Raw genomic sequence first — 26,155 nt, forward strand, 5'->3', positions numbered from 1 at the left:
CTACAGCTGCGAAAATTAATTCATTTCACGGAAACGCAAACGTTCTACGTTGACACGCAAGAGATATTGTTCGGAAATTTTATTCGATTTTTACAATAAAATTTTGAACGATAAAACATTTTTACTCGAATAATCGTAATACGTTTATTTAAAAAAAAAACAGTAGATTGTAATCTATGCAATATATTTGATTCAGCAACGCTTAACTAATAGCGTATCGTAATTCATAATGAAGTCGCTGTTAAGTAGATTTGTTCAATTTTCCTTCGTCGATCTTTCTCGATTGTGACGCGTGCATCCGAAACTCGATAGAGTTTGTAAGCCCTGCTTCTTATCCGGGCATGCAGCAGCATTGTTCATTAGCTCCTTTATTAATCTCGTTCACTGTTACTCGAGGTGACTCGCTTCCCGTCTTTTACGTGAAACGGAAGAGCTTTTGTGCGCGTTGCGTGATCGATCGACTCGATTAAAAGCTGCCCGACTGACTGCCGGCGGCCCAATCAAAGCTCGTTCCGCGTCGCAATCAAGCCCGAGATAAACTCGATCCCGAAGGGGCCGCGTTTCCGCGATTTAGCGCAGTTCCTAGTGACGCGCGAGAGACAACGCGAGAAGTGACGCGCGTGTATACCTACTTACAGAGGTGGGTAAGCAGCCAAAGCTGCAGCCGGGAGGACACGTTCATTGTAATCGCGCTACGAGATACAAGTCTTGGAAGTTAACCGAGGCGAGAATTTCAAATTAGCGCGCGCGTACACACACACACACACACACCTTCGAGTACCTTCGCGTATAGCGTATAGGGCGGAAACTATTTCTTATCACTGCCTTGAATTCAAAGAGATGTTCGTGAGAATCGTACGTTACATCAAGATACTGGTAGGATACCATCTTTGCTCCATTCTGATTTATCGAATATCGTAGTCGAATTGCGCAAAGTAAATTTTCTCAAGTCCTAGTGTATATTTGACACGCGAAGAGAATGTGTGTTGACAGAAGTAATCTTGATATTTCCTTCCTCAAACGTTAACACGACGAAGTACGATGATTTGATATATTCAAATATACAGCTGCCGACTGCAAAATACAGAAATATACTTATCATGAAAAGGATAAATAAACGGTAAAATACGTATAATAATATAAAACTCATCATTCATTGCTGTGTCTTGATATAATATTGAATGTGATGTTATATACTTTAACTTAATGTTGAAATATTTTTTTCAAACATTTCTACACGAGATGGCACATCTAACGATTCTCGCCGTATACTTTACAATATTTCATATCACGTACTTTTATTAAAAAAATTTTACTATTAAGTGTGAAAGAGAGATTATTCCATAATGTAACAATATTGCGAAAGAGTTAACTATTTTAGATCCTGTGAGGCGCGGGTGTTCGTTCCTTAATCTTTACGCCATTTCACGATTCTCTGCACGTCGATACTTTCGTCGTAGTCTTTACGAGGAAATGCTTTTATTTTAAGCACGATTCTGCCTCACGTTCTTCTCAACTAATTTGTAGGCGCGACAATGCTCCCGTGGTCTTGGTTGTTCATTTCGTTTTCGGCGGAGTTTGTTCGCGCTGTCCACCGTCATTAATAGTAACGTCGGTGATCTCGCAAGGATAACGTAGGAAGACAGATACAGGAAAAGAGAAAGGGATGAAGCGCAGAGAGAGAGAGAGAGAGAGAGAGAGAGAGAGAGAGAGAGAGGCCAAGTGCCAACGTTGGCTAGGAAATGGCTGCCACCTGTAGCTATTGATCGGCAGGGCGGCGAAGCCGAGTGTGTACGTGCGCGCGTATTTTCCTCTCGCCGCGCCTCACCCCTTCGCCTTCCGTCTTCTATCGAGAAAACCCTGCAAGCTTACGTATCCCTCGTCCTTCGCCGTCGATTCCTTCGCAGCGGGGTATTGCATATGACGGACTCATCCTTCGCAATGTTCCGCAAAAAGAAATTGGGGCTTTACAAACACGCCGCACCGCTGGTGCAACCTTGTGCAACAGCCGCGCGATATACGCGATTTTATCATCCGTGTATCATACGAATGACATTCCGACGGCGGAATCAGAAAATATGGATGCGACAACGTGACACGGTAAACATAATGAATAAGTTTGTCGTTTCGATATTTGAATCTGGGGGGAAATTGCATGAGATAACATCGCGAGCGAATATGATGAATATATTCGCCGCGCTGTATTTATTTCCATAACGTAATTCTAGAAACAAATTTAGAAGGATAAAGTTCCTTTTCTTTTTACCATAAAGCTATTCTGTATTTGTCTTTTCTAGATTCTTATATTCAGAAGAAACTCTTAAAAATTTATTTCTACTCAAAAGAAATCGAGCTCTTATATTATAATAATAGAATTTATGTTTAAAATTTCCCTAGAGAGAAAACCTAAATATAAAATCAATTTTTATAAGCATTTGAGAACTAGAAATAAACTTTTCAAGTGGACGTTATTATTTGATATGAAGTTTCAAATTAAATATCAAGTAAGTAAAATAAATGACAAATTCAAAGAAGATGTATTCACAATTCCTTGAAGAAATTATAAAAAATGCATGTATTAAAAAGTAATGTAGCAAAAGTTCTAAAAATATAATGAATATGAGTTTCATAACCAATGACAATACATTAATACATTTTCACTTATTATTTTATTTTACGATAATATGACATAAATATTATACTCTTCTGATTTCTGCGCAAATCGAACGTTAAACGTATTAAATTTAAGTGACGGATAACGATGTAAATGTCAAAATTAACAGGAGTGTCGATTTATATTCATTACGTGAGCTCAACCGAGCTATAAATTTAAATGGGAAATATAGTCATCCTTATGGCTAACACGTGAATCGATTCATTCGATTATAATTTAGTAGCGAATGTAAATTAATGTAAGGAGACAGAATAGAATGGTAGAAGATATCTTTGTAGAGAATACGGCCCACTCGATTGATTCCTGTGACCCGTGATAGCTACAATGCGGGAGATAAAGTATCTTTATGGGGTCGTCATGGAGACGCTATTACTCGGATACGAATTCGAATTTTATTAACTCTTCGACTTGATCGAGCCATATAAATATGACGAAAAGAATAATCGTCAATCACCGAAATAGAAGCCAACATTCCAGTTATTTGAAGTATACATGTGTGTTCTGATCTGCTTTCTTGACATTACTTGAGTACAAGGACAGCAACTCACAGCTATAATCTAATTGAATATGCAAGCTGTGCCGTACCAAACAATTTTCAATTGCATTTGCTCCATCATTACTAATTTGTTCGTATAATTAGCAGATTTTATATTATTCTTCATACTCGTCATAAAAATTACATTAATATGATTTTTTCGCAGAAAATTTACATGAAAAACACATTATTCCCCCCCCCCTCCCTCTGTCTCTCTTCATTTTACTAATGCAGTTTGATGTCAAAAAAATATTGGAGTAATTAAAATATCTGTTGTAAAAAACAAATCGAAAAGCAATTTTATTTTTTGACTTACCTATTTATATATTTTTATTTATATAAAGTATTATTACGTAACAGTTAAAAGGAGAAACTCGCAAAATTTTAATTTTTTTTATCGTTTCAAGGACACAAATAAGAGAGTCATTATATTTGATACATTTGCACAATTACCAACACACAAGTTTCTACTATAAGTAATTTTAATAATTTTATAGTTATATAAAAAGCTAAGATGTGAAAGAATAGAAAATAACAAATTTAATAAATTAACACCGCGTGTGACTATGAGATCTATTTGTCTTGAAGAACGTTTGAAGAAAAAGTAACACATATGCACAATGCAATAGAAAAAAGCAAACAAAAACTGCGACCGTGTTCTTGCACGCTGTTCTCTTGCTTCGCTTATAAAATATAACTCTAGTTATTTCATAATTACGTCTTTTTTTGTAATTAACGTAAACGTGTTATATTTCACCACGTGGATGGAAATGGCTCTTTAATCAAATTATTGCTTTCTGATTTAGTGATGTCAAAAATATCTCTAAGGAAACTTTTCTGCGAAAAGATTACGGAAAAATGTTAAAAAAGCAGGTTATTTCATGCATGAAAAAATACTGACATTTTAATTGTTTCATTTGTAATAGAAAATTTTATTTATTCTTCGAATAATTAGAAAACAAACAATTGAAGAATGGAAAAGCTTTTCTTTCCAAAACTTATATTACATCTCTGAGAATTCTTCGAGTAATTAAGGCTGACCTGATAAGTCGAACATACTTTATGAAACTATGTAAATTAATTAATGGATTCTTTAATGTCGTGGATCGAAAAAACCATCATAAAACAAGCAAAACACCGAATGCCCTTAAGATACTGACTCGTTGGGAACGATCGCGCGCTAATTATTCATTACATTGTAGCGGCAAATTCGATACCACAATTCTCATAAATTATACTCATCGTTAGAAATCGCGGCCGACGTGAAAACCAATAGTATTTTAAGCGGATGCTAGACTTGCAATAAAATATCACAATATTCTTCCATTCTTTTCGTTATTTTGCATATGTTTATCGTTAAAATGTTTCATGTTTTTAATAAAGTAAAAAGATGACATTTTTTAACGTGCGATATAATTGGAAATGATAAATCTATATATTAAAATATAACAGAGAAAGGTGTTCCTTTGATCATGTATCTTGTGAAACTGTCTATTGGATATGTGTAAAAATAAAATTGCATAGTTTGCAGTTTGATCAAAAGTGCTTTATAACCAATAATTTTATTGATACAATTTAATAAAGAAATACTGCTATAAAAAATAATTTATTATTTCAGTATCTTATATTTATTATTCCATCTTATATTTTAGTATTGCACATTTTCTATTGTTTACATTGTTAAGCAGTTGTCTGAAAAAAATTGTTTAAATTTTAATCTTAATCTACAATTTATAAAATTATCAAATATATACTTTTAACAGTAACAGATATTGTATTTTAAAAAATGTAAAATATTGATAAAGGTTAAAATAAGATTTTTGAGAAAGATATATTACGAAGAAATTTTATTTTCGTTAAAATTGAATTTGTAATACGGAATTGTTTCTATTCTATTGTCTTTATATATATTATTTTAGTTTGTTCAAATTATTTTTTATATATTTTATATAATATTAAATGTTTTATGCATGATATAAAATTTTATATAATACACACAATATTAAAAATATAAATATATGAAAATAATTTTAACTTTTTATACATTTTATTTTTGTATATTGATCAAAGGTACATTATGAGTGTGACAGCTTTAACTAGAATTAATTTTTTTATATTACTAAAAATAGTATAAATATGATTTAAACGTACAAAAAATATATATTATTATAAAAATACTGAAAGAATTATTTTAAAATTTCTAAACGTCAAAATGAAACTCGTACAATGGAAAATATCAAAATTAATCAAAAACACACTATACCTTTTCTTACATAAAATTTTCTATAAGATATCATACTTTTTAAATTACAATCAGTGAAATCATGATAATACATTAATTATTATTTAAAAAATAAAAATACGCTTTAATAAAATATATATATATATATATATATGTAAAATATATTCGAATTTGATATTCAGGAAAAAAATTAAATCTTGCATTATAAATATTCACTACACATACAGCATTGTTACTTGTTCGGAAGAAACATTCAAGTTTCCAATCGAAATCTTGTGTTGGAAATTGATTCTAAAAATCGACAATGAACCAAATGTAAATTCCTATCTTAACTCAAACTTCCATAAGAAACATTTATTCCGAAGAAAGTAGCGGTATCTTTTATTTCTTTCGAAAGCGATCAAGGATTTGCGGAACCTCATAAGTCACTTGTAGCGTAGTCTCTCGTGACACCACGGAGAAGAAAGAAGCGCAAGAGTTTTCTACCTGAACAACATGATTTCTTATTCAAGCAAGCGGTCGGTCTGATAACACATGTTACACAAATATTTATTTCGATATTGAAAAATTACAAAAATAAAATTACAAAAAAGATATATCTTTATGATATTACTTGCATAATTGAATTGTTAAATTTAAAAAATTAAAATAAAACAAAAAATTAGAAAATACTTCCACCAATTCTGACATGATTTTTTTTTTTTAGCAATATGCGCAAATTTAGAAAATGATTACTTTATTATGTTCAAATATTTTGTGTAAAAGTTTTCTTTTAATGATACTGGATGAAAAAAACGGAATTAAAGTTCTTTAAAATGGATTTCTCTCATTGAACTTCGTATCGAATATATCTAGTGACTTCAAGCCATATTTTTAAGCATAACAAGTCGGAATTACACAAAAGATCAATCAAATTTTAACCCAAAATTCCAGCAATATTTCGAATGCGCGAGCATCAGTTCGTCTGCCAATAATAAAAAAAGAGAGAGGTGGTACTTCATATGCGGAGAGAACGTTACGACGAATCGGGTGACATCGTGATCGGCTAGCTCATGAAACTCCGTATTTCACATATCTGTTCTCTAGGGACGTATACATGTGAAATTGCAACCACGGGACGACGATAAAAAAAAGTGCGTTTATTTTTTTTCACCAGTTGTGTCGTGGCACCCTGAAAGAGAACCGGGGGTTCAATTTGCTGGAGTTTTGGGGACAAACACGTGGCAACAATATCTCGTTACATTGCGCTTGAAACCTCGTTACAACGGCGTCGCTTCCTTTCCACAGCGACAGATTTATCGAAAGCCTGCGGCTGCAATTTCAGTTTGGCACTCCTGCGTATGACAGGACCGTATTAAACTCGTGCTTAAGATTGTGAGATTTTATCCTGTGTTTTTAAGGCTGTAAACATCAATATTAAGTTTGTTACAGTTTGTCACAAGCCATTTTACAATTCAATAAAAATGTAAATGTAATGTATTTAAAAATGTAAATTTTGCAAAAAATACTACATCACTTATAACTTGTTATATTATTTCGATATCTTTATAAAATGCTTTTAAATTTTATTGTTACAAAGAGAGAGAAGTAGAAAATATAATATTTATGTAATCATTTTTTTAAATGTTATTATATAATATTTGATATTTATATAGACTTTAGATGTTAGATTAATTTAGATTTTAAATAAAGAAATACATAGAATATTTAAGAAAATATTTAAAATTTAAATTATTGTCTAAAAAATTTTATAATACATATGAATTTTTTAAATTATACATTGCATAATTTGTTTGCATTTTTGAAAATAAAATGTTTAACAGAGAAAGAATGTTTTATATCACAGAGAATTTTTTATATTATCACATAGAGAAAGGTATTGTTTCGCGAATATATTTTTTAAATATTAAATATTAAAATAAGATTTTATATTGTTTTATATTATTATTATTGTTAATATTACTATGAGAAAACAGTCATGTATTATGCGCTTTAGATGTCTATTATAACATTGAAATATAAAATTATATTTTACTAAAATTTAAAATTATTAAATTCTTTAAATATATAAACTACATATAAACAAGACTATTATTATTTTATATATGTTGAATATAATATGTTAAATGAAAACATTATAATTTCCTACTAATATATGATACAATAATTGTTAAATAGAATATTTTAGTTTTAATTTACTAAAGTATTATATTACATTAATACTGTTTTTTTTCTGTCCATAAATTTTACAGTAAGTTATTAAAGGTATTGTGAATTACGCTGCAAAATGTTTTTGCTTCTCGCAGAAAATTTGTTTTCCAGCGCGTAAACATTGTCTTTTTCCAAAAGAAAAGCCCAGTTTCGGAGTTGCGAACAATGTGTTACATTGAGGATCATATTTTATCGTAAGAAATTTCAAACACCGAACTCATAAATCACGATGGGCGGCGTTAAAAAAAAATCAGTCGTCCGGCTTTATAAGTTACAAGAATTTCGAAAGTATTGACATTGCAATTCCCAGCTTGCGTCGCATCCATCACGCGTCACTTACCATACTTTGCCCTCGGAAGCCGTGTATCCGACCCAGCCACGAATCCTGACGGCTGATATCTTCTAGACATTAAAGCGGAAGTACATCATGTGAAATTCAAGAACTCGTATCAAGTCGTTATTGATCGCTGAAACGCGGGATTTTCGACAGTTTGTAACATAATCGCGTCCCTCTGTTCTTGCTCTTACGCATAACACAAGCACGATATATTGCCAGCTTACGTGTACAAAGGGCAATAAATATCAAAGTGTCAAGCATGATTTATTTTTCTCTTTAATAACAGAGTGTATTTGAATTGTCCGCGAGTTCCGTAAAATGTCTGGAAGATAAATAAGCTTATATAAACGATCCGGGTAATAGAAAGTTTAAGAAAGAAACGGATAACAATTCCTCTTACACTTATTTACGATAAAAGCTCCCGTGAAGTATAAATCATGGTCCCTTTTATGGTTATCGACCATTTTCGTTTTTCAGCTAATATCACCATCACCGGTGTAATACCATATTTTTAAATTGTGTGCGTTATCACGGCACGTACACCGAACTCGCGCACGCTGTACCCAAATGTATAACGTATACCGCTCGTATTTCTGTTAAAAAGGACGGGGATGGCAAACGCAATCTCGACGGAAATCTCATTAATCATTAGGTCAACGACCCTCGTGAGATTTCCGTGGAAAAAGGATGAGAAGAGGGGGGGGGGGGGGGAGGTCCGTCCCGCCATTCGCCAGGTAAAATGCGAATTCCTTTAAATTACCATCGACAGCGGCACGCCACAACGCGTTTTACGATCCGCAAATGAAATATGTCGAGTGGGAAAAGCCGCCCACGTTCCCGGAGGTTGGATAGGATAGGAATCGAAGAATATCTCGATGGAGTCGTAAAGGGAAGGTACGTGCGAAGGAGTGTATGTGCGTGGGAGCAGTACGCACAGCGGGGTGGTGTCCGATAATGTTATCGCGACGTCCGTCGCGCGTATTTTTTTTCTTTTTTTTTTACGGCGTGTTTCGCGTGGCTCGATCGCGTCCGCGTGATAACTTCGCGGTAAGCTCATTGAAAACTTTACGACGGGCATTTCTCGTGATCTCGCGTGACTACGACTCTCGGATACATCGTGCGGTATCACGATACGATCGGCTACGCCCTCAAATTTACAAATACTTCGATTGCTTAATGCTAACAAAAGGTGCATCGAGTGATGACGTGAAATTGGTCGTATAGTTGTGCAAACGAGGCTCTTCTGCACAATACAGCAAATTCGAAAAATTTTTAACTGAGAATTAATTACACTGACCTCAACACCATTTTGCAACAGGAGTATGAATAGTCTGTATTTTTGTCCGCTAATTATATGGTTGTCAAAATTTGACTCATATCATGATTTTTAGAGAAAATGATGTCAAAGAGATTAAAAAGGACTTCAAAATCGTCACTTTTTTCTCAAAATTTAAAACGGATTTGTAATTAACAACCAAAAATATATCAGTAATAATCAGAATTTGATTCCAGATACAAATTATTTTATTATACGCTTGATAAGTATATGCTCGGCACGATCAGTTTACAATATTAAAATGATCGAACAGCAGTATTAAGGAGAGAAACCATGGTGAATTATTCAAAATCGAGCGGTTTGTTTTCAGTATTAAATATACAGCTGAAATAACGGCTAGGTATCGCATAATGCAACGCACAGGGAACTAATGCTGTAAACCAATACTTGGCGGGCAATCTGTAGAGGTACCTCAAACATTAAAGTCAGTGCAATCACAAGCAACTTCGCGGAGAACTTCGCATAATAACTTATGCGTGCGATGCAAAAATAAAGCAATACGTGTTGTACTAGTCGAGCTTGTAAAGTTTGACCGAGCCATTCTGCAGAAAAATATTTAAAAGCATGAACGATACGTTATTACTGCATATTATGCCACTAAAATAAGTATAGAAATATAGAGATATATGGCGTATTAAAAAATAATAATTAAAAAATTTTTTAATTTCCAATTTATTAAAATTTTTTTCATGTCTTATTCGATACAACACAACAAAAATATGCGTTTATGTGACTCGATGATAGTATCTGTTTTATGACAATGTTTTATGGAGCCTGATATTAGAACCGATGTCAAGGTCTGCTGAAAGTACATACATAGGTGACACGTAATGAAGGCGCGTTTCGTCGATCGGAAGAAAATTCTCTCCGTAGCGACGAGCAACTCGGTACGAATTGAACCCAAGGCTATGTTAGCGACTGAAGTAAGAGGGAAAGAGGATTGAATTTCGCTCCCGCCTCGAAAGGGTGGTTTCGAGGTCGAGGGCTGTCGACCGACTCCAGCCGATCAATATAGCTACAGGTGTCCGAAAGTACCAGTGCTAGTCGGTTTTTTATTCTTGAAAAAGATGTCGGTGATGTGCAAGCGTGTTCGCATTTTGTTTGAAATATTTAATTAACTTCCTCGCAAAAGTAATTCAGTTAAACGATTAATAAATTAGAAATTAATAATAAATGCACAAATAAATAAAGAAGCGCCTGCTACGATTAAGACTGGATCTTGGTCCCCAATATTATTAGCAATATTTGTAGCATTATTATAATAAATTGATGATCGATTTAATTTGTGGTATTTATTTCTAGCTTCAGTTTACGATTATTACGTTTTCAAGACGGTGTTCAGAGCGCAGTTTATAAAGTATATATGATAATGTATGTGTATATTTGAAATATAAGTATATGTGTATATATAAAATAATATTTAAAAAAATTAAGAAATTAATATTTTTAAGTCAAAGTTTTTTTTTAGATTAATGTTTTTGAGATTTAATTAGATAAAATAAAAAGTAGACGTTTATTTAAACATAAGAACTATTTTTTGTTAATCTTAAATGTAGACAATTATAATTATTATCAGTAATAAGTCACTTAAGTCAATGTCATTGTTCTCAGCAATAATGTAAGTAAAAGAGGCAAATAAATTTCAGGTCGGCTTATAGATCGCCTTAGCTACAGGTGTTCAAAATTACAAGCACGCGAACTCATTCTATATTACGTGCTTTTCGCTTACTCATTTTACATAGATTTATATGAAAAGGATAAATTCCGGATGACGGCAAAAAAGGAGCTAATGGAGGAAGCTTATTGCATTTCGATATTCGTGTTTGTAAAGATTGCAATTTTTAACTTTTCCATATGTGTCACGTTGAAATTTAGATAATTTATCTCTATTAATGCTTCAAGAATTTATTATATTTTTATTACTATCAAGCAGAATACTTCGTCTTTGTAAAAATCTTTTTACAATCTTTAAGCTTAATTTGATTAACTTGATAATTATGAGCGACTTGCAATTATGTTTGTAATTATAATTTGAAAAGCATACATAAAAATATAGGAGAAGTCATAATCAAATATGTGTGGGTATTTATTACAGATAATAAATTCTAAAGTGCTTTTTGTCTCTGAACATTTATCATGTTTTTCTTACGTTTTATCAGCTCTCATTATTCGTGTCTCGAATACTAATTTAATGTGATTTTAACCACTTTCTGTTTTCGGTGTATCTTCAAATAAACAGAAAATTATATGCGTGCACAAGGAAGCCATTAAAGAAGGCTTGAAAGATGGCAATCTTTCATATTTTTATCCTTCAATGATCCGGAAAGGAGGGTTCTTTCTCCCTTTGCTCTTTATGTAGAAAGCGGTTTGAAAAAGCGTATCGTCTTACCAAACAACTACGCGCGCACTGGGCGCGACTTCTTCCCACCTTGAGATATTTTTCTCCGGGAGATGCAATAAACATGACGGAACTTCTCTCCTATCGAACGTGCTCGATCTTATACGCGTGACACTTACGTGCGATACTCAACTGACTCGGAAATTACAAAATTGGTAATATTTTTAGCTCGCAGAAGAAGAGTTAAGTTATTCAACAACATTTTTCTAACAAAGTTTTTGATAGATTTTTCTTGTTTTTTTTTTTTCTTAACTTTTACAAAGCTAATGATATATTGTAACGTTTACATTTACACACCTTTAATACGAATAAACTGCTGCTTAAAGAATTTACGAGGTAAATTCACGAGGTGAAAATGCATTATCTGCTCGCAAGTATGTTAGAAGAGAATCTCTTGGGCGGTAGTTCGTTGAAAAGTTTTCTTTGGCCGTCTTCCGCGCTTCGTGTGATTTAGGAGTGCTAATAGCCACATAAATATCATTTTCTAAGTTGACGGGACAGGAAGACGGAAAGGAATAGATAACGTTCTCTAAACGGACCGCTGCGCAAGCGAGATTTAGGTCGACCATTCTCTCTTTACTCGACAATGGCGGCATAAATGTGCCCAATTTACAATTGAACATGGAATCCGCGCGTTGTATTGTAATTGATCAACAGCACGTATCGATAACAACATATCGATACATTTTCGGAAATGAGGCTTATCGTCTGGGCGCATCGATCGACGCTCTGAGAGGAATAAGTAATCATCATGCACCTTGAAATGCAAAACTAGGGCAGTCGACAGCCTTGTTACATCCTGCAAAACAATGCTGTTGACAATAACGCATCGTCTACATTAAAGCAGATAATCGATTGTACATTAAAATAGTAGTAATAATCGTAAGATCGTTATTATCTATAGAAGCTCTATACATACATCATGTAACATTAATGCTCTGTTTTAACGATTTTGAACCCCACCCTTTGTATATTATATATATTTAATAACGCTTTAATAATATAATATAATATAATGTTATTTGGCGAAAAAATGAACGAAGATATTTGATCTACTCTTGTTTTTAAATTATAAAAATAATTAAATTAAAAATAAAGTTAAATTAAGTTTTAAAATCAATAATTTTAACTTATTATTTTTAATTGAAAAATTTAAGAACAAAAATAGATTAAAATGTCATTATCTATTTTATGGTAGAATATTAATATACGTATATTGTAGATAAAATTGGGTAATGTAAGAAAAGTTAAAAGATAATTATATTAATTATGAAATAAAGTAGAAAACAGGTAATTTACTTGTGAAATATACGATAATTCGTATTATACACAAATTGAAAGAATTACAAAATTATGCATAATAAAATCTTTAATTATAGAATGATTATAAGTAACAACTCTAATGAAACATTTGTTGTCACATATTCTGATTTTATTCAAGTATAATAAGACGCTCAAAATATCAAAATATTATCTTATTTCTAATAATTTATCCAGACTATCGTTTAAATTTTTTTTAAGCACCTTTTAATGCTCCTACAAGAAGCACCGACCACAGCCACTTGTTTCTTTTTGTTTTATTTGCTGTTCTGTTTTAGTGTCACGCGCAATAAACGCCCAGTGTCGCGGTAATTACATTTTTATTCGATTTAATCCTGGCTCCTGACGCGTAATTGACGTTCTTAGAACGCGGCGCGAATGAATCCGCGGAGGGAAGTGAGAGAGAAGAAGCGCGTGATCGTGTATGTCCCGGATCGGGAAACTGGGTCAACCGGTGACCTTCTTGCGGTAAATAACCAGGACGATGCACACCCAGCACGGAAATTACCTATAGTAATTTTCAGGGGTGGCCTAACGAATGACAAGTGTTAACACAGAAACCGTAATTTCCGCGAATTTAATAAAGAATCCGGAGTCAAGACTGCGTAATATAAAATGATAATTTAGAGTAGTATAAATGCAAAAGAATATAATTACATTTTACAATGTTTACAAAGCCATAATTTTTAATTATTAATAACGCGAGGTTAAAGAAATGTATTATATCTTTAAAATTATATTTAAATGAAAAGAAAAGAGTATTTCATTCAATGTTTTATTAATATGTTATTCATTCAATTTGTCAGGATTATTTTTACACACGCACAATTTGGTTCTGAAATTATTATGTATCTTTAAAGATTCATGGAGCAGTTTATAAATAGGCAAAATTATTAACGTACGCGCGTCCCTAAAATGTGAAATGTTTAAATTATTTTATGTGTGTGTGTGTATATATATATATATATATATATATATATATATACACGAAGAACTATATTAAATTATATTAATTATTATTCAACGAATTATGCGATGACGTCATAAGTGTTTTTATTGAATATAGTCGTTTATTTCTAGCGTTATGGCGCGACGCGAGCTACATGATCCTATTGGATATCAAATGCCAGAGATCGCAACTTGTGATGCCGCACGGTAATTTACATAGAATTAATTCGGGAATATTACGGATCAGCGGGATGATATAATAGTGCCACCGACGCCGAGAGCTCGCCGCCGCACCGGAGCGTTTGCCGCTTTTCCCCGCGACCTCATAAATTTGCCGTGCACCATAAACTGAGAAAATCTACGAGTTTAAGATATCTGAAGATTTGCTCGATCACTCGGCAATACGTTTTATGACGACGAATAATAAAATTGCGGCTATTCTCTTACAACATCCGGCATCTGTACTATGTACGGTTCGCTTGAACTGTTAAACCACAAATCTCGCGCAAACTGGTTCTTTGTTCAGCAATTAACGTTACAAATATGTACATAAATGTAAAATCTCCGTGAAATAATCGTTAATGATAGATTAATAATTGATAATTGTAGCATAGTCAAGTTTTTTCAAGTGCTGATGACATTCGGAACAAGACTTATCTTTTCAGTGCAATACTCATAGCAACGCAATGAGATTCCTTTTCTCTCTTTTTTTTAATCATACGCTGTCTGAACACAAATAATCGTTACGATTTCGCTTTTCAATACAGCGTTCCTTTCGAAATCAACATGCGATTGAAAAAAATGCTTGACGTAACCTTAGCGACGAGAATTTAAAAGGTGACCATACAATGGAGACAAACCATTTTTTTAATTGCATATCAAACATTGATGAATTATTTACCTTATGTAATATTTTATAGAAAATTACAGAAAATGGCAAATAATTGAACGTAATTAATGTAATTAACGTAAATTAACATAATTTTTAGAGAAGATATTGACTCGAATTACGTGTATACTCGAATTGTGTATTATTTCATCAATATTGTAATAATAACACATAAACAATCCTATACTTTTTATGTTTAAATTTAATTCGAATATATTAAATTTATCGAATATCGCAACATGCGCGCGAAGAACTTCACGCTAATCCAGAATTTCAACGATACTTAATTCAATGAGCGTCCATAAAGTAGTATTTATTACGTCATTTACGCTTCTAGGTATAATCCGATTAAAAAAGTAATCAATTTCGCCCACTAAGAGCGAGGTCGGCGGAGATCGAAAAAACGCGCATGACGGACTCGAATATACGAAATTGGCTCTAACGGCAAAAAGCGAATTCAATAAAACCGGAGAACAAAGGCTAAATCTGCTCAGCATGTAAATTTAGTAACGAAGCATAAACGCCTAATGGCTGTTAAAGAGACGCACTGCGTACGTCACTCTAGCTCTAAATCCGAGATTTACCTATTCATGGCAGTCATTCGCTCCTCAGTTACGAGAAACGTTAACTTAAGCTACGAGGGCGACCTCATTAAGCAGCAAGCGCACGCGATTTGTCTCGCATCTATCAGATTCCTTTGAGCAACTTATCTTAAAAAAGTTAAATTACTCTGCGACACGGCAACCGGTACAATCTCGAAAGGAGGATTGCGAATGTCGGGTCATTAATTATATACTTTATCTGCATTGGTTTTTCGTCAAGATGTAAATTACATCCTCCGTGTACCAAGAAAAGGAACCTGTATTTTGCATTAGATTCCATGCGCTTTTTCAAAAAATACGAGGCAATTCCTGTGTATTCATGCATTTCCATAAGGAAAGCGCGATTTATACAAGATGCTATACATATGACTTGCAAGTCTCTTAATTTAAAGACTTATTCACAAAGGAAAATATCGTTGCTTCGCGAAAAATTTTTAAATATGTTGTTTCTATCATTTGTTGGTTTCTGTAGGAAATTACTGTGTAGGAAATACATTCAAAAAGTTGTTACTATTTTAACTGTATTTTCTACGGTGTAATTGTATCAAATAATAGTCGTATCATCAATCATACGTGATACTTGGTCGAATGATACTACACGGTTTCTCTCGCTGACCATTTATTATTTATTAATCTTCATTAGCAGCGAATATATAAAGCGCGGCGCAATACAAAGCAATTACACTGTGTGAAACGCGAGCGTGTAATAAACAACCATGGTGCAAAAATCGATCGGAGGGCACTTGCTGTTCGCCAAATATCGCTGCGAGCGAACCGTTGCTGTAAAAGAGGATCATCTGCTGTTTTTTTTCCAACGGTACGCGCGATATCTCGCTTTTCAAGTAGCGTTTCGAGTATTAAAGCGCGTATAAACCAATTATGAAATCATGATTGCTCCAATTGTTACCGGCAGAATGCGATAAAAACTCGATCAGTTCCAGAGAATCTATCGCTCAACCTTTAATAATAGCAAGAACATCGGTTCTTACTGTTGTTAAAGCCCTTGCAACATTCCCGTTCTCGTTTTCCTTCCTGGAAACTGTACAGTCGTTTTTTTAAAAATAATTAATAAAAATTGCAAGCGCATTCTAAGGTTTCCACAATAAAAGTTTCCGGGAAGAAAAACGAGAGCACAATGTGAAAACGTGTAATGTTGAGAAATCAGCGAACGCGTGATGCTGAAAGATTTCAATAGCGGAAAGAAGGAAGGGGGATCAAATGGGTGGCAATAAAATGCAAGTTAACTATACAATACAATTTCACGATACGTTTTCGCACAGCGAGCGTAAGGAGATAGTTTACGGGGGTAGTTCCGCAAACGAGGCCCGCGCGTATAAAACTTTCGAATTAACTCTTTGACTGCGCGCGTTTGCATTATAGTAGACGTTGTACACGTTGGTACCCTATCCGTTTTATGCACGAATAAAACCGCACAATCTGAGCGTAAGCCGGAACGTGGCAGCCCGATGACATACGATAAAAAGGGAATTTCGAGACGTGTGCAGTTGACATACTTTCTTTGTAGGATAATCGCTGGAGCGTCTCTAGGATAGGCATGCAAATCGATACGCGTATAGTATTTCCAACTTCATTCGACGTACATAAACTTTTGAGATGCACGCAACACAAATATCTGTCGTCACACATCTAATAGCGGGAATGAGAATATCGTAGAGTGTCCATAGTTTGTAAACCATTTTTCAAAAGGATTTTTCAAAAGGATTACTTTAAAAGTCAAATGTAAATTAGAAAAAATATAAAGTTATATATAAAGTTTTAAGTTAATTTTAGTATGTTTATAAACTTAAGTGTTAAACTCAGTTTTAGAGACTTAACGAATGACGCGAAGCTCGATTTGCTTTTAAATTAAAATTAACTTAAAATTAAGATGATTTTCGTGATGCGTTTATGAGATTCTTTCGACGTTCTAATCATCCCGCTTGAAATTTGAAAACACACTTTTGATTACTTTATCATAAAACGTTTCCTTATTCAGGAAATACATTAGCGTTTCTTATAATTAAACCTCCGTAGAGGGAAAAGATAGTATGGCCGCTATCGTTAGCCCACAAAGGAAATTATATATAATGCAGACTTTATTACCATAAAATTATTACACGTAAAATTTCTTGTTATCCCTCGCAACGTTAATTAACTCTCACACACAATCAAAATTGATACTTCGCTCAAAAGGATAGCGATAACCATGCGCAGCATACCATCAACCTATCCGAGAAGACCCGAGAAGTGAAGGCCAGATACTTGAATTTTTCATGTGTTCGTCCAGCGCAAGAGATAGAGCGGCGGAGGAACAAAAGGGTACAAGGGCTGGGGCTCGTGTGTGGTTTATTAAGGGTAAGACGTGAGAGCAGCACACGCTGCTCGTTCCTCGCAATATCCAAAGCGATGCTTTCAGAAGAATTGCGGGAGACAATGCTTCTCTGAAGTGTGATCGCGATTCTACAAACAAAAGGAAGAATGAATGAAGAGGGTAGTGCGCATTAAGCGCGTATAAAACTACCAACTGAAGGATGATTTGACTGTCAGTTCGTGTTTAAACTCCAATTTAAGCACAAGTTGGCTGATTCAGTCAGTCGCTTTATTGTGACCCGCAGTTGGCAGTCTAGTGATTTTTCTAGAAAAGTTGAAAAGTGAGTAAAAAATGAATATCGAATAAGAGCAAGAATGCATTATTTTTTTGCACAATATTACAATGCAATAGCTATTGTTTTATTATCGTAAGATTGCCTTTTTTTCTTTTTATTTGCGGTCTTAATTTAAAGTAGTTTATCTAAATATAACTTTATTTTTTTAATTATAAAATAATCTAAAATATGATAAAAACACATACAAAATTATTTTTAGAAAAGTTTTAAAAAATTATATAAATTTTTTACTTTAAATAGAAACTTTTAAAATAAGTTTTATTTAAAAAATTAAATATATCTGATTTAACAAAACAAATGTGTTTTTCTTATAACTTTAAAAAAATTCTAAATTATATTAAACTATATTAAAAGATTTAAATTTCTCTTGCTCTCAAGAGAATATGTACAATATATATAGTTATTATAATAAACACACTTTTTTTTAAACTAGTAATTTCTACATCTCGCTATATTATACATATATTAGATTTAAAAGATATTACATTTAATATCTTCAATTTAAAATAATATTATTAAATGGAATTGATAGAAGCGGCTTATTATACATTCGACACATTAACATTTTATTTCTTTGTTGAATTGGATTCAAGTTTTTTTACTGTTAAAATATTCTGATACACTGCAGCCTAGCATTATAACATTATTTTTACTTTTAATACTGAATATATCATACGGAAGCAATGTGCCAAAGTTTATAAAAAATTATAACTTGTGGTATCCGAAATTGGATCTAAACTCATCTGAAATATTCTTACGATAATAAAAACAATGGCAGTGCATTGTAATATTAAATAAATAATGTATTTTCATTATTTTCATTATTATATTTTACTCTATAATGGCTACATCAATCAAAAGCTGAACGTTGCTTTACCAGACTCTCCCTTGAGGAATTCTAGTCCTTCATAGACGGGTAGAGCTTTAGGCGAGTGTGTTATTTTCCTCTATGTGCCAGCCCAGCTGCGGATGTTCGTCGACAAAGAACAAATGAAATTGAACGGCCAACGAGAAAACGAAAACGACCGTCACGCGTATGTCAGCTTTTGACGTTGACGTAAGTCAAATTAATTCGCGTTCTCGTAGCCTCCAGCGCGAGTCTTTTGATAAACCCGATTACGCGCGTCTTTCAACGCGTCTCGCGCCATTGTATGCGCTGACTGATCGGATGCAGCCTAATTTCTACGCTCGAAGATGAGGGGTTCACTCGAGTTTCGTCAAATTTATTGAATTTCGGGATGCAACGGTAGTTTACAGCTGAAAGCACGTATTTGGAATACATCTTATTGTAATTTGATTTGTAGTGCACACACAAAACGTGCTCGCTCGAAATTGGTGGATGCTCTGGGCAGTTATGCTAGTTGCGATCGAAATTCGTGCGCGGAATAAATTTTCTTACAGATCTTACTGCGTTCATTGCTTTAAAAGAATAAATGTGGAATTGAGACGTGTAGCTTGCTAACGATATTTTCGAACAAAGGTAGGTTTGCGTAGCGTTCTTTCTCATGGTGAGTTTTCTCGATTCTTTTACCTCTTCGTTTTCTGTGCGAGTCAGGAATAAAAATTTTTAAAAAACTTTCACGAATTATGAATCTTAAAAAATATTCAAATACTTTAATGAATTTTATACTTAAAAATATGACGTGCTTAAATCTGTTTTTAAAAATATTACATATATATATATATATATAATTACACACGAAATCTATTATACATTCATAATTATACAGTTACAAGCTATGTATACAGATGCAAAATCTGTAAATCAAATACACGGTAGGAATATACTACTTTAGAGACAGTTGTGATTATACATGAACTAGAATTTATCAGTTTACTTTAGCACTTTGAAATTCAAAATTGAAATGGTTACCGAATATCTTGATTAAACAAGTAACACGTAATATGTTAAGCAAAATCGAAATCAAGGTTATGCCGAATTGTTGCGTTCGTTCTTTCTCGTGAAAGCGATGCACTTGCGTGGAAACGGGCTACGTTTTGAACGATGACACTAACCCTGACCTTTTTCCTTTCAAAAGAGCTTAAAAAACGAGAACAATCCGAGGAGAGATTCGCGGCGTTGTTTGCTGTTTGACCGACCTCGTTTCACATAAATCGCACTATTCTTCCTGCTCCTTCAGCAACATGCTTTAGCATTATCATTGTTGCGGCTCTGCTTTAATAGCAACAATTGCTGCCATGCGAGTCTCGTCGAGTTTCCTCGCGTATATACTTTCTAAATCGGAATCAGTTATCTAGCGCTGAAATCAGACTATTCACATCAGGCTATTCTTTCAGCGGATAATGCTGAATATGACTGTATTCAGCATTTGATATGTTATAATATAGTTATATATTCAGTATTATCCACTAGAAGACAGTGAATAGTCACTGATGATGACAGTTAAAAATATAACATTGCAAACCAGTAAGATTTCACTAATTCCGATAGAATAGATATCTCTCTTTAAGAGATATTTTTTATTTATAGAAGAAAATGGAAGCAAGAGTAGGTGATGATAAAATATTTTTAAAATACAAATTATAATATTTTGCCTCTTTCAAACGGACACAGGCACACACACGTGTAGAACAGCATTTCAATGAAACCAGTTTTCTTATTTCACTTTTTTTCATGTTTTATATTGTTACACGAATATTGCGGTTGCATCGTTAAAACTTTTAATACGTCTAAAGCACAATATTGAAGAAAATGGATATGCCACTGAAATGGACCTTACCACTCGTGTCCCCTTTACCACTCTCTTTGCATTAAATCCTTTAAACTTCATGCATTTAATAATCCGTTATTTGCGCTCGTTTTATACCCACGCGAGCGAAGTAACATTTTTATGCGCGAGCACAATCATGCGACTCCGTCCAAAGTTGCGTGGGAAAATTACAAAAAAGTTCCGCGGGAGAATTTAATATTTCCGTTGCGCAATTTGCACGGAGCAATTTGCAGATTCGAGAGTTTTTGCATAACCCTCGCGCGATCGTAAATAAAGAAGGTTTGCGCCCTACGTGTAAGTCATATATCGGCACTTGATTTTCGGACGGTAAACAGCGCCCGGCGGGAAGATGACGTGAAATAGTTCGACGATCTTTTATACCCCCGCGCTGACGTAAAAGCGCCCGTGGACTCGGACTTGCTTTTTGGATCGATGGGCAAATAAGGCCCATAAAGTTGCGCGTTGCACAATCCCCGGGCGATGTGGAAACGCGCGAGCGCGCAAGGGTTTCGTTTGGTTTGGTTTGAATCGCGAATCCGGGAGCCAATTGGCGAAATGAGAAAAGGCATCGCGGAAACATTACCTTTGTGAGCCTGCACGCGCCTACCTCGTCCGCATCTCGCCAACGGCTGCACTCTGTTGTGTGTTACATTGAATTTATTGGTTCTCGATGGCTCTGGTGTGGTGGCCGCGTTAACGTCGCTTATTGAAGCCGCTATTGACTTACCAATAACGAAACCGCCGCCACTTCAAAAATTCGGTCACGATGCAACTTTCGTTTTAACGCAGCACAGTTGAGCAGCTGCTCCCGCTTTAATCGATTTCGCTCGAAATTAAAAGCGTGGAAAATATACAATATATCCAATTGGCGTTGTTGTTACAGATCATCTATTTGACAAAACTTTGTCACATTATCTGAGGTTTCCTCGAATAATTTAATATTATATATATTAACATATATTAATGATATTAACATTAGTTATTTTGGCGACCGTTTATGGATGAGCGAATATGTAAAATTTGAAATTACGCGAAATTAAATTAAACGCGCGAGGAAAAGGCTTGACTCTCTCACCGAACACATTGCGCTCGACCTCAGTTATTATTCAACAATCGCGAAATGCGGTTTTGCTGATTTTTTTTTTTTTTTTTAATTCACCGACGATCATTTCCACACAGATGCGCGGTAACTGACGTTTTAATTAAATTCGCAGAAACATCATTTTTCGATGAAAATTGAGTGTTAATAAAATTGCGCGTGCCTTTGCGATTATAATATCACCTATTAATTTTTTTACCGAAATTGTTTGTATAAATTGTTTGGATAAAAATAGAAGAACTTTTGAACTGGAAACTTTTCGAATGTCCCTCCATGCGAATAAGGAAATCAGATACCTGAAGACGCAAGCCATTATTTGTGACGGGAGTCACACCATTATTATCCGTAAAAAATTTTCCGAGGAGAAATTTCTTTCCTTTAAAACTGATGTTGCATTGTTGATGCGTATTTCCACCATGGTTCAAATTTGCCTCATTTACTACTAATAGGTTTTTGAGGAACATCCGATCGAGAAACCAAAATACGGGCGGAATTGTTATATCAGGGATCGAATAAATATAAACGAGAGACAATGGATCAAGATAATACCGTCATCGGCTATAATATCTCGCGTCACGTAAGTTAGATGACACTATTCGCGTCTGTATATTCAGGCCGTAAGTTCACACATAAAGAAGTTCCACTTCTTTATCGGCGTCACAAGCAGAACAATAAGCGTCATAATAGGATATCGTAGGAAACAGGAAAAGTTTCGTAGAACTGTTCTTACGCCTAAGTATATAAGCCTTAAGCTCTTTGAGGTCACGTGTTTAAAAAAGAGACAACAGAATAACCAAATATGTAGTTATACACTGAGAAAAAAATGTTGTTCATTTGACTAAATTTTTCAACAGAATTGAATTTCTTCAGTTCAAGTTCATTTTTTCAATTAACTGAAATACATAGAATACTTGAACTTCAATTTAAGTATTTATATATTTGACTGAAATACACAAATAGTTGAATGGAAGAAATTTAATCAGGTTTAGTCAAATCAACAACTTTTTTTCTCTGTGTATAAATAAAAACATAAATAATAAAATAATAAAAAATAAAAAAAATATGACAGTGTCCCGATTTCATACTGAAAAATAATTTCTCGCAGAACATTTGAAACGATCATTTCTACAATGATTATTCTGCATTTTCGAGATGGTACGGCAATTACCAGCGAAAACATAAACTCTCTTTACATTTTGCAATGATAAATAAATTGTAATCGAATACACGCATATTTGAGCGACACAGAACGTGCATTCGTTATATTAATACAGAATGTATACGATATTTAATACGTTGTTTAATGCAACGCTATAAACACTAACAAATTCTTGCAAGAGATACGGCACTCGCGTCCACGCTAATTGCACAAACTGTTGAACTTATAGTTACGAAGTGTCGCAATTACTGTCTTGTTAGACAGCACTAACGTCGGATTTGAGTGCGCCAACCTGTTACTCGAATACGCTTAAATAAGGCTCCCGATTTACGGGGAGATTAACGGGTTTAGATCAAGCGAACTCGATCGTAGATCATTAAGAAGGGCATAAAATATGCGACGCAGATAAAGTGATCCCAACTGAAGGACGACTGGCACCGAGAGCTTCGAGTTCAACCCCATCCCGCATGTTACGCGTGTAACTTAATTATGTATCATATACTCGTACTCAGCGGGGAGACTGACACGAAACAAATCTCCGCTCTAATTTGCGACCGAGGCAACCTGTTACTTAGCACGAAACTCGCCAACTTATATCGAGTTCCCACAGCCCGAGACCGACCGCGGAAACCACCAAGCATCATCCATCGCCTCGTCATCTATCACCTCATTAACCGTCTTGGAAAGCAAGCAGCTGCATCTCGCGGCAAATCGATCGTTATCGAGCACTGATGACCGCGAGACACACAATCGCAATTTACTGTCCTCCTATTACTTGATCGCGGTTAGTTAAAATAATATTTTAAATTTGATGAAGAGCACATTTATGATATCGCAAAATTGATATTTTTTTCAACCACTTTTTGAGGTCCAATTTATTATTTTCCCTGCTTTTAGTTGGTTCAACTGGAAAAGATTATATTTTTCAAAGAATTTGGATTCTAAAAAATCTGAAAAAATTCTGGTATACACTTTCAGCATTTTCGAAATTTATAATTTTACAATTATATAATTCAAAACATTTTTTTAGATTTTTTTTTGTAGTTGTCCGAATTTGAAATAAAATCGACAAAATCGAAAAATATCTCCAATTGAACTTTAGAGAGTTAACTTTATTCTAGATTCTCCATATTGTATAAGATTGCATCAAAATTATAAAAAGTCTTCCAAAGTTATCCAAAGATTTATTAATTTTCTTTATTCTTTTATTGCACATAAATTTTGTACATAACGATAAAAACAAGAATGAAATTATAAAATTTATGAATTTTAATCTTTATTATTACATATGACGTTATTATGTATGACATTCACATTATGATGCGCTTCGCATCGAGCTTGAATACGTTTTCTCTGTTTGAAACATGTTACAAACTGCATAAAATTTACAAAATGGCCGTCAGAGTTAAAAATATATTTTAGACGAACAAATGATTAGAGAGATTAGCTGCTTACAATTTTCTCTCGGACCGATCGCCATTGTCGATACTTTTGAACATATTTTCCGGTTTGATCCTATCTAAACCTATACTACTGCTGTCGCAAGTTATAACGAGTTCACACCTGAATATTGATCACCGAAAGTGCTACGTGCCTCGCCACCTTTACACAGATTATGCACTATCTCTCGGATCGCGATCGTCACTCTTACACGTATTTGCCTCCATGATGATTTGTAATCAATTAACATACGTAAAAAGTAAACCGACAGAAGCGTGTGATTTAATCGACAACTTGTATTTCGGACACTTTATTACGTGCATATATCACAGGTAGACATAGACATGTCACTCTCTTAGATATAGACATATATATTTCTCACCATATTCTCGCCACCAACTATTACTTGACTTCTTGATTCCTAACATTCCAAGGATGTTTATATCCGCAAATCGATCATCGAAAACAGAGTGACAGCAGTTTAGATCGCTTTGCCACATAGACGAGCGCACATACTTCGTGCATTTCTGCACAGATTGATCGCGATTGCTCGCTTCTAAAGACGTTGCTACAACACCAACCTGTTACTTGTCGGCAGCACGAGCTTCCAAAAGGGGGTAGGAGGGATGCGTGTACGATCCCTTGAGCGCGCTCTTCGGCTCCCTTTCGCACGGATGCACGTGCTCTCCGGTATTGTCTTGACACAGGTAGCGCGCCCACTTTTTCCCCTCCCGGTAAGACACGATCCGACAGACGTGCGCGCCGGAAGCGAGAGAAAAGAGGAGGGAAAGAGATAGAAAGAGAGACAGAGAGAGAGAAAGAGAAGGGAAACCGACCTCCTGAACGGGCGATATCAAGCTCAGCTTGCGTGCAGAGGAAAAAAAAAGAGACAAATTACCACGACACCCCAACAGAGCGACCGTATCGTCGGGCAGGCAGCCCGGCTTCGACTGCCCGGGTCTACCGTTTCTCCCACCGAAGAACCGCCACCACTATACCTCACTATCCCCCTGCTTTCCTCCCTCTGTTCCACCTTCCTGTCAGTGTGCCGCGACAACCCCCTGCACCAGCCACGTTCTACAGCGAACGAACGCGTCCTCCCCCGAAAAAGCTCACCTCTCAACCCCACCTGACGCCAATCCGTTCACCCTCCTCCTCGCGTTCCCCTCGTCCTCGAGCTTCTCGACGAGCAGCTCAGGGCGCAAGCTCGCGCCCCTTACCCTCTTCGAGGGTTAGGAGCAAGAAGCCTTTGCCTCACGACCGGCCGACGCAGGACGATGAAGGACAAGACGAAGATACCGTCATACCGGGACGAGCGTGCGTCGTCAATGCATACGTCGATCTCGATCACTGCGTGATCGCCTCGCATTCGGTCTTGAGGAAAGGTCGTATATCACGTCGTTGATCTAACTCGCTGGTGAATGAATATGATGTTCGCTGTCAGCTCAATGGAAAGGATATGAGAAGAGAAGTCGACACTTTCACGCAAGAGGGATGTGACAAAAAACAAGGGGGGGAGGAGGCAATAAAGGCAAATCTCTTTATATCTTTTTTTTCCTTAAATATA

General features: G+C 34.8%; 1 protein-coding gene across 5 annotated transcripts in view; it reads right to left on the minus strand.

The window, feature by feature from the left end:
- The window catches only part of LOC105840044 (regulating synaptic membrane exocytosis protein 2), a 162,922-nt gene extending 137,281 nt beyond the window's left edge, over window positions 1–25,641 (minus strand). Inside the window, exon 1 of one of the 5 annotated variants that reach the window (XR_003625753.2) lies at window positions 25,170–25,637. The gene's annotated coding sequence lies outside the window, so the exon portion shown is untranslated. Of the gene's footprint in view, window positions 1–25,169 lie in introns of all 5 variants that reach the window. The other 4 variants (XM_012686769.3, XM_012686768.3, XM_012686770.3 and 1 more) reach the window with 4 other exon arrangements.
- Between the last annotated feature and the right edge of the window lie 514 nt (window positions 25,642–26,155).

The sequence above is a fragment of the Monomorium pharaonis genome, chromosome 3, assembly GCF_013373865.1.
Source record: "Monomorium pharaonis isolate MP-MQ-018 chromosome 3, ASM1337386v2, whole genome shotgun sequence".
Lineage (NCBI taxonomy): Eukaryota > Metazoa > Arthropoda > Insecta > Hymenoptera > Formicidae > Monomorium > Monomorium pharaonis.